At 37.8% G+C, this 13862-nt stretch overlaps 1 pseudogene; it reads right to left on the minus strand.

The window, feature by feature from the left end:
* Positions 1 to 8495: 8495 nt before the first annotated feature.
* The window catches only part of LOC100602530, an 8609-nt pseudogene continuing 3242 nt past the window's right edge, over positions 8496 to 13862 (minus strand).

The raw sequence follows: 13862 nt of genomic DNA on the forward strand, positions 1-13862 counted from the left end.
GATTAAATGAGATAGTCTATTTAAATTGTATAGAGTCTAGTGTCTGTGTTGTGACACTCAGTAGTGAAGTGAGAAAAAGCCTCCAAAACGTAGTCATGGACGGTGATGTATAGTTTGTCAAGAGCTTTCACATGCATTTCCATTTGGTCTTCGGAAGACGAGGCCTGGATCATTTAGTGGCTCACCTAATGTCACAGAACAAGTGGTAGAGTCAGAAACTTTTATCTAAAGGAGATATTTTCATCCTTAGATTAATGTCCTCTTCACAATCTCATGCTACTTTCCTTTAAAATGAAATTGCTGTTCTTTTTTTTAATTGATTTGGCCAACTTCATTTGTAATGGAAGAATCAAAATTAGAGCCCATGTCTCATCCTACTGTATCTCGTCCTGAACCTCTGGTCTCCCTCAAGAATGACTCAGAAGGAACGGAACTGATTAAATTAAAATTTTGCTCATGCATGTTATCATTCATTTCTGAAAACTTGCTGGGATTTTAAAGAACTTTTAGTTACCTTAGGGAAGGAAATTAAATTTTACTGAGCAGAAGTCTTGGTGGTAAATGACAGAAACCTACCTCAACTTGGTTTTTGTATAAAGGGAATGCATTCCTTCTGTTATAGGTTGTATAACAACCCCAGTACCTCAGAATGTGACCTTATTTGGAGATAGGGTCTTTGCAGAGGTAATCAAGTTAAAATAAGGTCATTACTGGAGGGTTGGGGGTGGGGAGCTAATCCAATTTGACTGATGTTTTTATGAGAAGGAAAAATTTGGGCAAAGATATACATGGAGGGAAGCTGTGAGATAACGTAGGGAGAAGACAACCATTTACAAGCCAGGGAGAGAAGCGTTGAACAGATCCTTTCCCCACAGCCCTCAGGAGAAACAAACCCTGCACCTTGATCTGGGACTTCTAGCCTCCAGAACTATGAAGCAATACACTCTGATTGTTTAAGCCAATCAGTTTATGGTTGTTACAGCAGCCCTAACAAACAAATACACTCTCTTGTTCCTGAAAAGTGCAGGAATAACTCAAGAATTTAGGCTTAGATGGACTTGAGGGATCAAATGATATTGTTAGGACTGGCGTCTCTTCATCTCTTTTTCTTCTGTGCTGGTTTTACCATGTCTCATCAATTTTAAAATGCATGTTTTCCTTTTTCACATGTCTGAAATCAAAATGCAATGTACAATTTCTTATTACATTTCTTTATTGTTAGAAGTGTAGAAAATAATGGTATATCTTGTAATTAATGGCATCTTAGGAAACCTTAGGGTGTTCATAGGCAGGCTATTTATGTGGGCAGATTTGCAGCTCAAAGTTTAATATCTAAGTTACCCAGTGACTCCAGAGAACCTTTTCCCAATTGTTTCAGCAGAAGGCCCTGAGCAAATGTTCACCGGCTGTAATTGACCTGGCTTTGCACATACTCAACTCTGGAAAACAGGGCTGGGGAAGGGGCAGGTAGACTTCAGCACACTGAAACCATATGGCATAAGAATAATAAAAAGGGGATTTCCCAAAAGAAAACAAAGTGCTTTTACCAGGAGAGGAAGGGCTGAATGCCCAGAAGACCTGTGTCACCACAAGTACCTGCCTGTGCCAAGGGCTGCCACAGGACTCTTGCTCGATTCTCATTATAACTCTGTGAAGCAGGAGGTATTGTCAGATCCACTTCACTCATCAGGAAACTGAGGCTGGAAGAGCCACAGGCCTATAGGCAGAGCTGAATATTGCCAAATGGTTACAGAGTGCTTACAATGTGCAAGACACCCCCTAAGATCCACAAATACAAGGATGAATGTTGTCCTTGTGCCTGAGGAGCTCAGCTTAGAGGGGAGACAGACCCGAAGCACCAAACAGCTTACTATGAAATAAAAGTGTATCACAACAGAAATGGGAACATAGTACTATGAAAACAATTAAATCTGCTTCGGCAGGAAGAGAGACCCAGTATGGAAGCGGGCATTGGGAAAGGTTTTTTTCACACCCTAAAAACACCTTTCTTAGACTTGTGGCAAATTCCAACATCAGAGCACTGGGAAACAGTGATCTCGTTAAACCTTGGAAAGGGCCCGGTACATGGAAAGTGTTTATTAGACAGTTATAGAGTGAGTGATTACAAGGATGAAGTAGGTCTTACTCGACCAAACTAAATGTCACTGGACATGATCTTGCTTTACAGGTCCTGGCCTCCAGCTTTGTGGGCAGTCATGACATCCAAGGGTGCCATTTTGCTCCAGAGTTTTTGCTCCACATTTGCAAACAGAGGGACTCATAGCTCTAAAGTTCCTACTGTCTTTTCCTCTGAACTTTGAGCAACATTCTTCTGCTTTTTTGAGCTGTTTCATTATGAATCATCTCCCTGTATTAATAAAAATTCGTTTTCTAAACATTTGTTTCATTTAGCTTTCAAAAAATCTTACCAGGTTGTAATAGAGCTCACTTTTACTCTGCTTTGTTTTCATAAACTAAAAAATATATAATTTTATAAAATATATAGGTTTTCATAAATCTTTGTGTCTCAGTCTGTAATAAAGTGATACGTATTTTTAATTTCTATTGTTTTTTTCTTTTTTAAAATGAAACTAGAAGCAAATCTCATTTATTCTACTAATTTTTTATGATCCAGTTTTATCACAAGACTAGGATGGGTAGCTAACTTGTTCTCACACTGGTGCCCTCTAGTCTTCCTTGCTGTTCCCTCCCCTACTTTCTGAAATCTCCCTTTTCCATCTAAGAGATGCTCAGTGTTCTTTTATTTTTTTTTAAGTCAAAAATTAGAAGAGATGGGGTACTGGCTATGTTGACCAGGCTAGTATCAAACTCCTGGCCTCAAGTGATCCTCCCATCTCAGCCTCCCAAAATGCTGGGATTACAGACCTGAGCCACCACACCTGGCTTCCACTACTGTTTTGTGAGTACCTTTATGATGTCTAGTATCCTTGTTGGTAGGACCTTTGTCCTCTACCACTGCTGATAAACTCAATTACTCTTCTAAAATGAAAATTTGAGCTCATTAACTATCAAGAGTTGTTTAGGAGTTGTATTCCTTTTCTATACACACCACCTACAGCTGATCTCTCTAGGCTATTTCTGCTCACTGGAGACCAGATCGTCACCTCAGAGGCTTGGGTCAAGAAATGTCTTAGTCACAGTGAACCCACTACATTCCACTGTGTATCTGTCTCCCTTAGGCATAAACTTAGGTTTTCCACATCAAAATTCCTGTAAGGCAGTGCGAAATTCCGTAAATCCTTTTTGGCAAAAGCATTTCTGGGCTTGCGTAACTCAGATATAAGTCCCTTAATCTCATTGCCATTTTATCTTTATAAGCCAATCTTCAGTAACTCTGCAACTATTATAATGACTTTTTCAAACCTTCAGGTAACCTTCAGGTATCTGTAACTCGTACTTGTGAAATGCTGCTATACAGCTTCCTAGAAATGATCAGAACTACTTAGAAATCTTGTTTTGGGTAGAAATTGTAGTTATATATAAAGCACCTTCATTCTTGAAAAGGGCACTGGCTCTATTCATCAAAAAATCCTCAGTTTAGGTGACCTTTTGAGAGTGAACGTGAGCAGAACACAGACCATCTATGGCTTAGGTTTTGCTGGCACGTTGCAGCCCCATTGAAAGATCTGGCTGTAGCAGTGGGAGTCCTCGTGGACCACGGGTCCTGCCCACCTTTCTTTTCTCCTGTGTAGTTTGTAAAGGTCTGGCTCCTACTGATGCTAGGAATTACTTTGTCATCCTTAGGTAGTATTTTTGCTTAGACTAAATGTCACGTCCTTCTTTCTCGAATTACCCACTTATTGCAAGTTAAGATGCCTCCATGCGCCCTAAATCAACGTGTATCTTCTAATTATAATACAAACACATATTTTTGATAGTGACCACAGGAAAATACAGAAATGTATCGAGAAGAAAACAAAAATCTCTAGTAATCCTACTGTTATATCCAGAAATAACTACTATTAACATGTTCTGTATTTCCTGGCACTGTTTTTAAGGCCTGTGTGTGTGCATGTTTAAAAAAAACTTGGCTTTATAATAGATATAAATAAAATATTGCATATTTTCTCATATGTCAGTATTTCATGAGTGTTTTCCTGTGCAGTACATGTTCTTTGAACATGTCCTATTATGTATTCCTTCATTTTGAATGACTCATAATGATTTAACTCTGCACCTATTATTGGGTGTTCGGCTTGTCTTTATCTTTTATTGTTAATGGTAGGCATACTTACATTTGTTTTTCTTATCCAGTAATCTACTTAGGATTAATTCCTTGAAGAGGAATTGCAGAGTTAAAAGCTTTGATTGTTTTTATCTTTAATGTTCTTGATATATACTGACAGATCGCCCTCCAGGAAGGGCTTGTCAATTTAAATACCGGGTCTTAGGCCTGCTTCTTTGAAAATTCTCCCAAAAATGAACAATATTTTTACTAATTTTCTTTTTTTTACTATATGATGGGTGGAAATGTTATTCACTCTTCTTTTCCATTTTATTTCTTTGGATAATAAGAAATTGAACATTGACTTTCATGTGTTTTTTTTCTTATTTACATCTATTTTGTATGTTAATTCTTTATATTCTGTTCATTTTTTTTCTATTAGATTCTTAAGGCTTTTCTTTCTTTTCATTTTTGTTAGACCTCAGCTACAGAGGATTGAGTTAAATGATATCCTCTTTTCCTGGAAATTATCAGCATCATTCCCTTTTATCCTGATTCCTGATTCCCATTTTCCTCTCCCGCTGCCCCACAGACACACATGCAAGCTTCCAAGCTTCCTAGTGTGTTCAATGAATACTCTTTCAGTTATAAGAGTTCTTGCTAAATGTGTATTATTGTAAACATGCATTTTCAATTTATATAAATCAAACGGTACTGTGTATTACATTTAATTCTGCTTCTTATTTTCATTTAGTGTTCAATAGCCACATGTGATTAGTGGCTACCATATTGGACTGTGTAGATTTAGAACATACTCATTATTGCAGAAAGTTCCATTGGAGAAAACTATTCTAGATATTAGATGCAGATCAGTTTTAGACCTTGAGATGTCTTCTCTTGTTCTGTCATGTGTCTGCTAAATTTGCTCATTATTCCTCTATTGTATAGAAATCTCCAAGTTTGATTGAAATACATTTATTGTTTCCCTTATGATTTGTGCTTTGCAAATTTTGTTTAAGAAGTCTTTTCCCACCCTAGATCACCAGTATATTCTGTTATGTTACCTTCCACTAATTTTTATAGTTTCTTCCCTTTTATATGTAGGTTTTTGGTCTGTTGAAGTTCACCTTTGTTATTTGGTGTTAGGTAGAAATCTAGTTTTATTTTTTTCCATACGTGAATAAGTTTCACTAACATTGTCTGTTTTAAAATCTATGTCTTTTCTTCATTGATTAGTGGTGCTATTTTTATTATACGTAAGTTCCCATGAGTGTATGGATCTGTTTCTAAACTCTCTATTCTGTTTCATTGGTCTAGTTATTTGTTCTTCACAATTCATACTTTTTATTATTGGCATTGTTCTATGTCTTAGTATCTGACAGGACACGTCCTGTTTTTATACTCTTCTTTTTAAAGGGTTGACCTATTTATGGACATTTATTCTTCCAGGTAAATTTTAGAATAAATTTATTTAGTTTATCTAAAAGAAAACTGGAAGTTTGAATGAGATTGAATTGGATTTAGGTGAATTAAGTCTAACTCAAAAATCTTTGACATCTTGGAAAATTAAATCAGCCTGTTTTAAATCATATATTTATATAATCATCTGTGTCCTTTACTGGCATTTAGAAGCTTCGCCAACCCCAGAGATATTGTATATTCTGGTTCAGTTAGTCCCCATATATTTTATTGTTTTATTTCTGTAGATTGTATCTCCTTTTAAATTTTTCTAGTTGATTATTGCTGCTACAGAGAAATGCTATGGCTTTTGTAAGTTGATCTTATAAGTAGAAACCATGCAAAAGCTTATCCATTCTTATAGTTTGTTGATTTCTAAAAACTCTGAATATATTAAAAATGTTTTGCTATCTGTAGGTCATATTTATTAGAAGTGTTTTCCAGTTTGTTATTTGACTTAGAATTTTATTTATGATGTATTTTTATACTTCTAAGTTTTAAATTTATCAGGTAGCAGATTCTGTTAAGGCTATTTTGTCATTTTTATCAATTAATTTATGCTATTTGTCAAAAGGAAGTGTATTTTCCTTTTTTTTTCTTCAGTACTAGCAATCTGTTTTATTGTTTCCTCAAAATATGGAGTTCTTCACAGAATGCCAAAGTAGACAGAAAGTGTGTTGCACTTTTGATCCACTAGAGGCCAACACTTGCTTGAAAGAAACTGGCATGCCTTCCTAAATCTCCTATTTTTTTCCTCTCTGAATGGGAAGAAACTGGCTGAAAAAAAGCCTTACAGAAAATAACTAATTTCTATTTAAATTAGATGTCTAGAAATGATATAGAAAGAAGAATCTGGACAAAAAGAAAGGCTATTTTCAAAGACAATAAGTTATATAAAGAGGATTCAAAGCTGTTTTTAGTGGAAAACAAAATGAAAGCAGAAAATCCAATTAAAACAGTTTAAAATGTTTTAAAAATTTAACTTAGAAGAAAGAAAAAACTAAAATAGAAATAAAAAAGGTCCAGCTTCTACTCAAGATACACATTTAGTGTCATTAAATAAGAAGTAGGTGACGAGGCTGGGCGCGGTGGCTCACGCCTGTAATCCCAACACTTTGGGAGGCGGAGGCAGATGGATCACAAGGTCAAGAGATCGAGACCATCCTGGCCAACATAGTGAAACCCCGTCTCTACTAAAAATACAAACAATTAGCCGGGTGTGGTGGCGGGCACCTGTAGTCCCAGCTACTCGGGAGGCTGAGGCAAGAGAATCACTTGAACCTGGGAGGCGGAGGTTGCAGTGAGCCGAGATTGTGCCACTGCACTCCAGCCTGGGTGACAGAGCGAGACTCCATAAAAAAAAAGAAAACAAACAAACAAAAAAGTAGGTGACAAGAAACAGCAAACAATAATGCTTTTTCTCCCTTTTCCTCTTTGCTCTGAAAAACCAGGAGATGGGGCTAACCTGCCTCCCATTCTGTAGGGTTCCTGCACAGATAACTGGGTGGAAAAGAATTCCCAAACTGAAAAAAATCCATTGTTTTAATTCCAATGAGGTGATCTGTAGGAAATAACCATGCTTAAGAACCAAGCTGGCTTACAAGCAGACATTGAAAGTTGATTCTTCTCTGAGGCTTATTCTTAAAATCATGTTTATCACTCAAAAGCAGACATATCTACAGAGGGAGGGATGAAGAGAAGGAGGGAAAGAAGGAAGGAGGGAAGGAGGAAGGGTGGGCCAATACCAAGACTGCAATTCTCTTATCTATGAAAACGTAAAGAACTGCAAAAAACAGTTCTTTACATACAGACAGAGGTGCTTATAATTTAGACCTGGAAAAAAATGATCACGATTAAATGATAGCCCACACGCAAAACACTATAAAAAGCAAGGTACTATTATTATTATTACAAAGGTGCATCTGTCAGCGGGGATCTTGGCTTCTGGGTGCCCTTTCATAAGTAGGGCAGCTACGTCATATCTAATATGAAAGCCTGTGCTATAAAAAGAAGTTATTTTTACATCAATCAAAATAAATGCATAAAAGATTTACGTTTGCATTGAAAACAAGGTAAAATTTTTAAAAATCAATGGAAACACATCTTAGACACGCCAAGTTGTATTATAAAGAACATATTCCAAATGAATATGTTTTCTGCTGGCTTTTGATTTAATACCTATAAAGTACATACAGCAGGAAGGGCACATTTACAAGGATGGACTGAAAAATACCATATGTTATTTCACAAAGTTTAGTTATTTAACTTTTGATGAATTAAATTTATTTTCATTTATAAGAAGTATGTGCACAAGATAGAAAATGCACACACAACTAAGGGGTTTCTTTGGAAAGCACTCTGCTCTCCTAAGCCCATTCCCATTTCCTCACCTACCAGTGTCACCATCCACAGTTAATTGTCATTGCCACTTTCTTACCATCGGTATGTCTGATTTTTTTTTTTTTTTACAGAAATGCTAGTATGCCATACAAATTGTTCCATATCTTGCCTTAAGGTGCCACAACCATCACCGATAACCACTTAACATAATATGGTTTGCTCTTCATCTCAGGTCAGTTAGGTAGGAAGGAGGTATGCTTTATTGTAAGTTACAAAGTATTCCACCAGATGAATGTATCATAGTTGATTTGTCTAGTCTCCTACTGAAAGACATTTAGATTATTTTCAGTCCTTGGCTATAAAAAACAATAATCCAGTGATTTTCTGTGTACTTCTATTTTGTTTGTGAAAATATGATTTATGAATGGAAACCTAGAAGAGAAATTGATGGGTCAAAGGTATGAGCTTTTTTGTTTGTTTGTTTTTGTTTGTTTTTTGTAGTCAGCTATTTAATTAGGTTCTTAAGGCATTTAGAACACCAATTTGTGAGGATAAATTCCATTTGTCAGGGCAAACACAGATCGCAGGTAGCCCTGGAGCTGAGGAATAGCTTTGATTTTTCGTAAAATGTGTGAGTCCACAGCTTTCTGATCAATCTTGCACTGCTCTGTTATCTTGTATTTCTCTTTTTCTGTGTCGAAGATCTCACCTTCCTGGTCTGGACTTTCACAGCTTCTTCTTGAAGTAAGCATCAGTAAGATGTTCTGGGATTTTTACATTGCTGATATCAATTTTGGTTGAAGTGGCAATGACAAATTTCTGGTGTTTTCTTCATAGAGGAACTCAATTGAGGGCCAGAGGTCCAGTCACAAGTAACAAGCCACTAGCCAACTGCTTCAGGAAAACCACCCTCTTGTCCATGTGGCCTCCAGTGAGGAGGATCAGAATGGTCCCGGGGGTAATGCTGCCTTGCAGTTTTCTCACGTGCTGACTGAAGGGTTTGTTGCCGTGGCTCAACAGCTTTCCAGGCACACCTTCAGTAGGATAATATCTAGGCATTTTGCGAAGTTTAACCACTGGCGTACCACCGTTCTCGTCACCACCAACTGGTTTTGTAACAGTTGCAAAAACCTTCTCCTTCTTTTTCTTTTCAACCTTGGATTTAGTGGCTGAGTACTTCCTCTTATACACGGTCTTTCCGGAATACAAGGCAGGTCGGGAATACCTGCCAATTCCTCTGAAAAGGACGGGATTGCGCTGCAATGGGGCTTCCCCTTCTTGGGCTTTTTAGCCTTGAGGTGACCCTTTTTCACCACCAGCATCAGCCTTCTTGGCTTCGGGTTTCTTCTCTTTGGTATCTGGCTTCTCAATTGTTTCACCTACTATCTTGCAAGATGGGAAAGAGAGTTTGTGTGTGTGTGTGTGTGTGTGTGTGTGTGTGTGTGTGTGTGTGTTTGTGAGATGGAGTTTTGCTCTTGTTGCCCAGGCTGGAGTGCAATGGCATGATCTCGGCTCACTGCAACCTCTGACTCCAGCCAATTCTCCTGCCTCAGCCTCCTGAGTAGCTGGGATTACAGGCACCCACCACTATGCCCAGCTAATTTTTGTATTTTCAGTAGAGATGGGGTTTCACCATCTTGGCCAGGCTGGTCTCAAACTCCTGACCTCAGGTGATCTGCCCACCTCGGCCTCCCAAAGTGCTGGGATTACAGGCATGAGCCACTGCGCCCAGCCTGGTATGAGCACTTTAATGTGTATAGATACTGCCAAAATGGCCCTTCCCTGGGATAGTACCAGTCTGTATTCCCAAGGGGAATGCCTTTCCCACCACATTCTCCCCAAGATTGCTTTTAATCAAATATTTTATTCTTTTCCAATCTGATAGGAGGAAAAAAAAAAGAATCTCTGGTTTTAATTTGCATTTCTCCTATTGTGGGTAAAAAGTTTGACATCTTTCTATTTTAAAACTATTTGTATTTTCTGTGAATGGATTATCGTGCTTTTGCCCATTTTCCTGTTTACCTATTTTGATTGTAAAACTTACAAAAAGTATTGGTAGATCTTTATGTAACATAGAAATTAGCCCATTGTCTGTTTTATGTGGTACAAAAATTATTTTCCTGAGTTTATTAGCAGGAATTTAAAAGTTTTAAGTAGCCAATTTTTATTTTATTTTTAAATCTTTGATGCAGCTAAAATTCATTTTGATGTAAGAAATGATGAATTTCTTGATATCTATGAGGTTGATATCTAGAATTATTTTCCTTCTCCAGATGATTCCTCAATAATATCCAATTTAGGTCTTGACAGTTCTTCTTCCCCACTGATTTGAAGGGGCCATTTCTCATTATCTGCCTTCCTATATGCATGTACGTCTGTCTAGACTCTTTTGTTAATTAGTATTTTTTTTTTTTTTTTTTTTGGCAATGGAGTCTCACTCTGTTGCCCAGGCTGGAGTGCAGTTGCATGATGTTGGCTCATTGCAACCTCAGCCTGCGGGGCTCAAGTGATCCTCCTGCCTCAGCACTTCCCAATACCTGGGATTACAGACACGCGACACCACGCCCAGCTAATTTTTTTTGTATTTTTAGTTGGCCAGGCTGGTCTTGAACTCCTGGCCTCAGGTAATCTGCCTGCATAGGCCTCCCAAAGTGCTGGGATTACAGGTGTGAGCCACTGTGTCCGGCCTGTTGATTGGTCTTTATATCTATTGATACACTAGACGTTTTGGCTACTATTGCTTTATAATATGTTTAACTTTCTGAAAGGACTAGTACCCTCTTTTTTAGAATATTTTTTCTGAAAATCATAAATATTATTATTATTATTCTCCTATGAACTTTAAAACAGCTTACATTTAAAGGTTTGTTGTTATTTTTATTGATCACTTAAAATGTATGTGTTAGTTTAGGGAGGATGTTTGTCATTATGTAATAATACTAAGACTCCTGCGTCAAAACCCATTAAGTTCTTTTTAAGTCTTGTTTATTTCTGTTTACATTTTTATTTTATTTTATTTTGAGACGGAGTCTTGCTCTGATGTCTGAAGTGCAGTGACACGATCTCAGCTCACTGTAACCTCTGCCTCCGTGGTTCAAGTGATTCTCTTGCCTTAGCCTCTGAGTAGCTGGGACTACAGTCCTGTGCCACCATGCCCGGCTAATTTTTGTATTTTTAGTAAAGATGGGGTTTCACCATGTCAATGGTCTTGAACACCTGACCTCAGGTGATCCCCTCGACTCAGCCTCCCAAAGTGCTGGGATTATAAGCATGAGCCACCGTACCCAGCCTCTCACTTTACCTTTTTAAATTTAAAAAAAATCATGCAGATTTTAAAATTTTATACAGGATTAAAATTATTTAATACAGGTCTTGTATGTTTATTGTTAAATATATTCCTAAGAATATTTTAATCACTGTTATATACATCTTTTGTTACATTATATCTATCATTTGATTGTTGTTTTTATATTGGAAAGCTACTACTTTATTTTACACTAACTTTTTACCTAGCCAGTTTACTGAATTTTTTTCTTGTTTATAATGCTTTTGAGTTACTTCTCTTGGGATTTCCAAGTATTACAGTCACATCATGTGATAATAATAGCATTTAAAACTTTTTCTGTCTTCATTTTTAAGAAGTAAGAATATACTAAGAGTAAAGTTTGCAAAACTTATCTTTGTTGTACATAGAACCATTATTTACAGAATAAACATCTGGAATACAGAGTAAAGGTTGGGTATATATTAAAATAGTCAGGGTTGGGGGTGAGGAAAAGAGCGGGGAGAGAGAGAGAGAGATTATCAGAAAAAAAGTATAGTGAGCTCTTGGCGGTTATTAAGAAAATTACCTGGGTGATGAAATAATCTGTACAACAAACCTCCATGACACAAGTTTACCTATGTAACAAACTTGCACTTGTACCCCTGAACTTAAAAGTTAAAAAAAAACCCAAGAGATTAATATCTAGAATACATTAAAAAGGAAAATTAGAAAACCTAGTTAAGAGTCAAATACATATAATGAACATGAACACTATGGATATTAACATCTGTTAAATCTTTCATATGATGGCACCTACATTGAACTTCCAGGCTAAAATCTTAAAATTGTGACTGACATGATCAATCAAGTTATGTGGGCACATCCTTTAAGCCCACAGCTGCAGCGGCTCAGGAAAACAGAGGACCCCTTCCCCCTCTTGCTGCCAGCAAACGCTGCTGCTAATGGACAGTGATCACGCTTGCCTGCTTCTGATTTCTCCTCAGCCGGAGATGAAAGAACTCTCACTGTCTCTTAATAAAAGGAAAGGGAAAAAAGGTATGAGAGCACCACTGGATTTAATAGAATATGACTCAGTAATGAACTGACTGTCAGCAAAAGATGACAAACCTTTTGCTATTGTTAAGGTGGAGAACGCTGAGCATGTCATCACTGTTGGGAAGAGTCACCTTCTAATGGGCCAGGCAGTTTGCCTCACTCTGTTGGAGGCCCCTCCTCACTCAGCTGGCTTGCTTTACACTGGTATTGCATTGGCAGGCTGCCTGCTCCCCCTATCCAAAAGTATTTTACATTCCATTCACGTTTTGCTTCCAAATTTATTTTTACATTTCTAAAAAGTTGGATGCTAAATATGTCTATTTATGTGCTAAATTCATTTTATGTGCATTTAAGCTTTTCTGTTAGTCAGTCCAATAAATTCTCCAGCACTCCTTTTATTCATTTTCATGCAGAAATAGACAACCAACCAGACAGAAGACAGATACCAGTGATAGAGTTTTAGTTACATAAATTAGCCTTGTTTGCAGATGACATAATCTTATATATAGAAAGCTCCAAAGATTCTACTAAAAAAATGAGTTAAAACTAACAAACAAATTCAACCAAGTTGCAGGATATAAAATCAACATACAAAATTAGTGACATTTCTATACACTGATATCTAAGAAAGAAAGCAAGAAAACTGCCCCATTTACAATAGACTTGTCCTTTTCACTTTAACAACCCATCCTGACTTTTGCTGTCAGTACATGTAAATGGAACTCACTCTTTTAATGACTTACAATTACAATGTCTGCATTATATACCATAATTTAATTAACCACCCCCTTACTGATGAAAATTAGGGTTGTTCTGGCAAAAATTTATTGCACTATATTTAACTCCCTTTACTTTATTTATTATTATAATTTTTTTTTTTTTTTTTTTTTGAGACGGAGTCTTGCTCTGTCGCCCAGGCTGGAGTGCAGTGGCGCGATCTTGGCTCACCGCAAGCTCCGCCTCCTGGGTTCAGGCCATTCTCCTGCCTCAGCCTCCCGAGTAGCTGGGACCACAGGTGCCCGCCACCACGCCCGGCTAATTTTTTGTATTTGTAGTAGAGATGGGGTTTCACCGTGTTAGCCAGGATGGTCTCGATCTCCTGACCTCGTGATCTGCCCGCCTCGGCCCCCCAAAGTGCTGGGATTACAGGCATGAGCCACCGCACCTGGCCTTTTTTTTTTTTTTTTTTGAGATGAGTTCTGCTCTTGTCATCCAGGCTGCTGGGCGTGGTCTTGGCTCACTGCAACTTCCACCTCCTGGGTTCAAGCAATTCTCCTGCCTCAGCCTCCCAAGTAGCTGGGATTACAGGCACCCACCACCGTGCCTGGCTAATTTTGTATTTTTAGTAGAGTTGGAGTTAATCACGTAGGCCAGGCTGGTCTCGAACTCCTGACCTCAGGGGATCCACCTGCCTTGGCCTCCCGAAGTGCTGGGATTACAGGTGTGAGCCACTGCGCCCAGCCTTAACTCTCTTTAACCTATGAAAGTATCCAGAATTGAGAATGAGGATAGTAATGCCAGAATTTGAGTTTCCCCCAGCCAGAGCAAGAACATGTC

Source organism: Nomascus leucogenys, chromosome 5, assembly GCF_006542625.1.
Source record: "Nomascus leucogenys isolate Asia chromosome 5, Asia_NLE_v1, whole genome shotgun sequence".
Taxonomy (NCBI): domain Eukaryota; kingdom Metazoa; phylum Chordata; class Mammalia; order Primates; family Hylobatidae; genus Nomascus; species Nomascus leucogenys.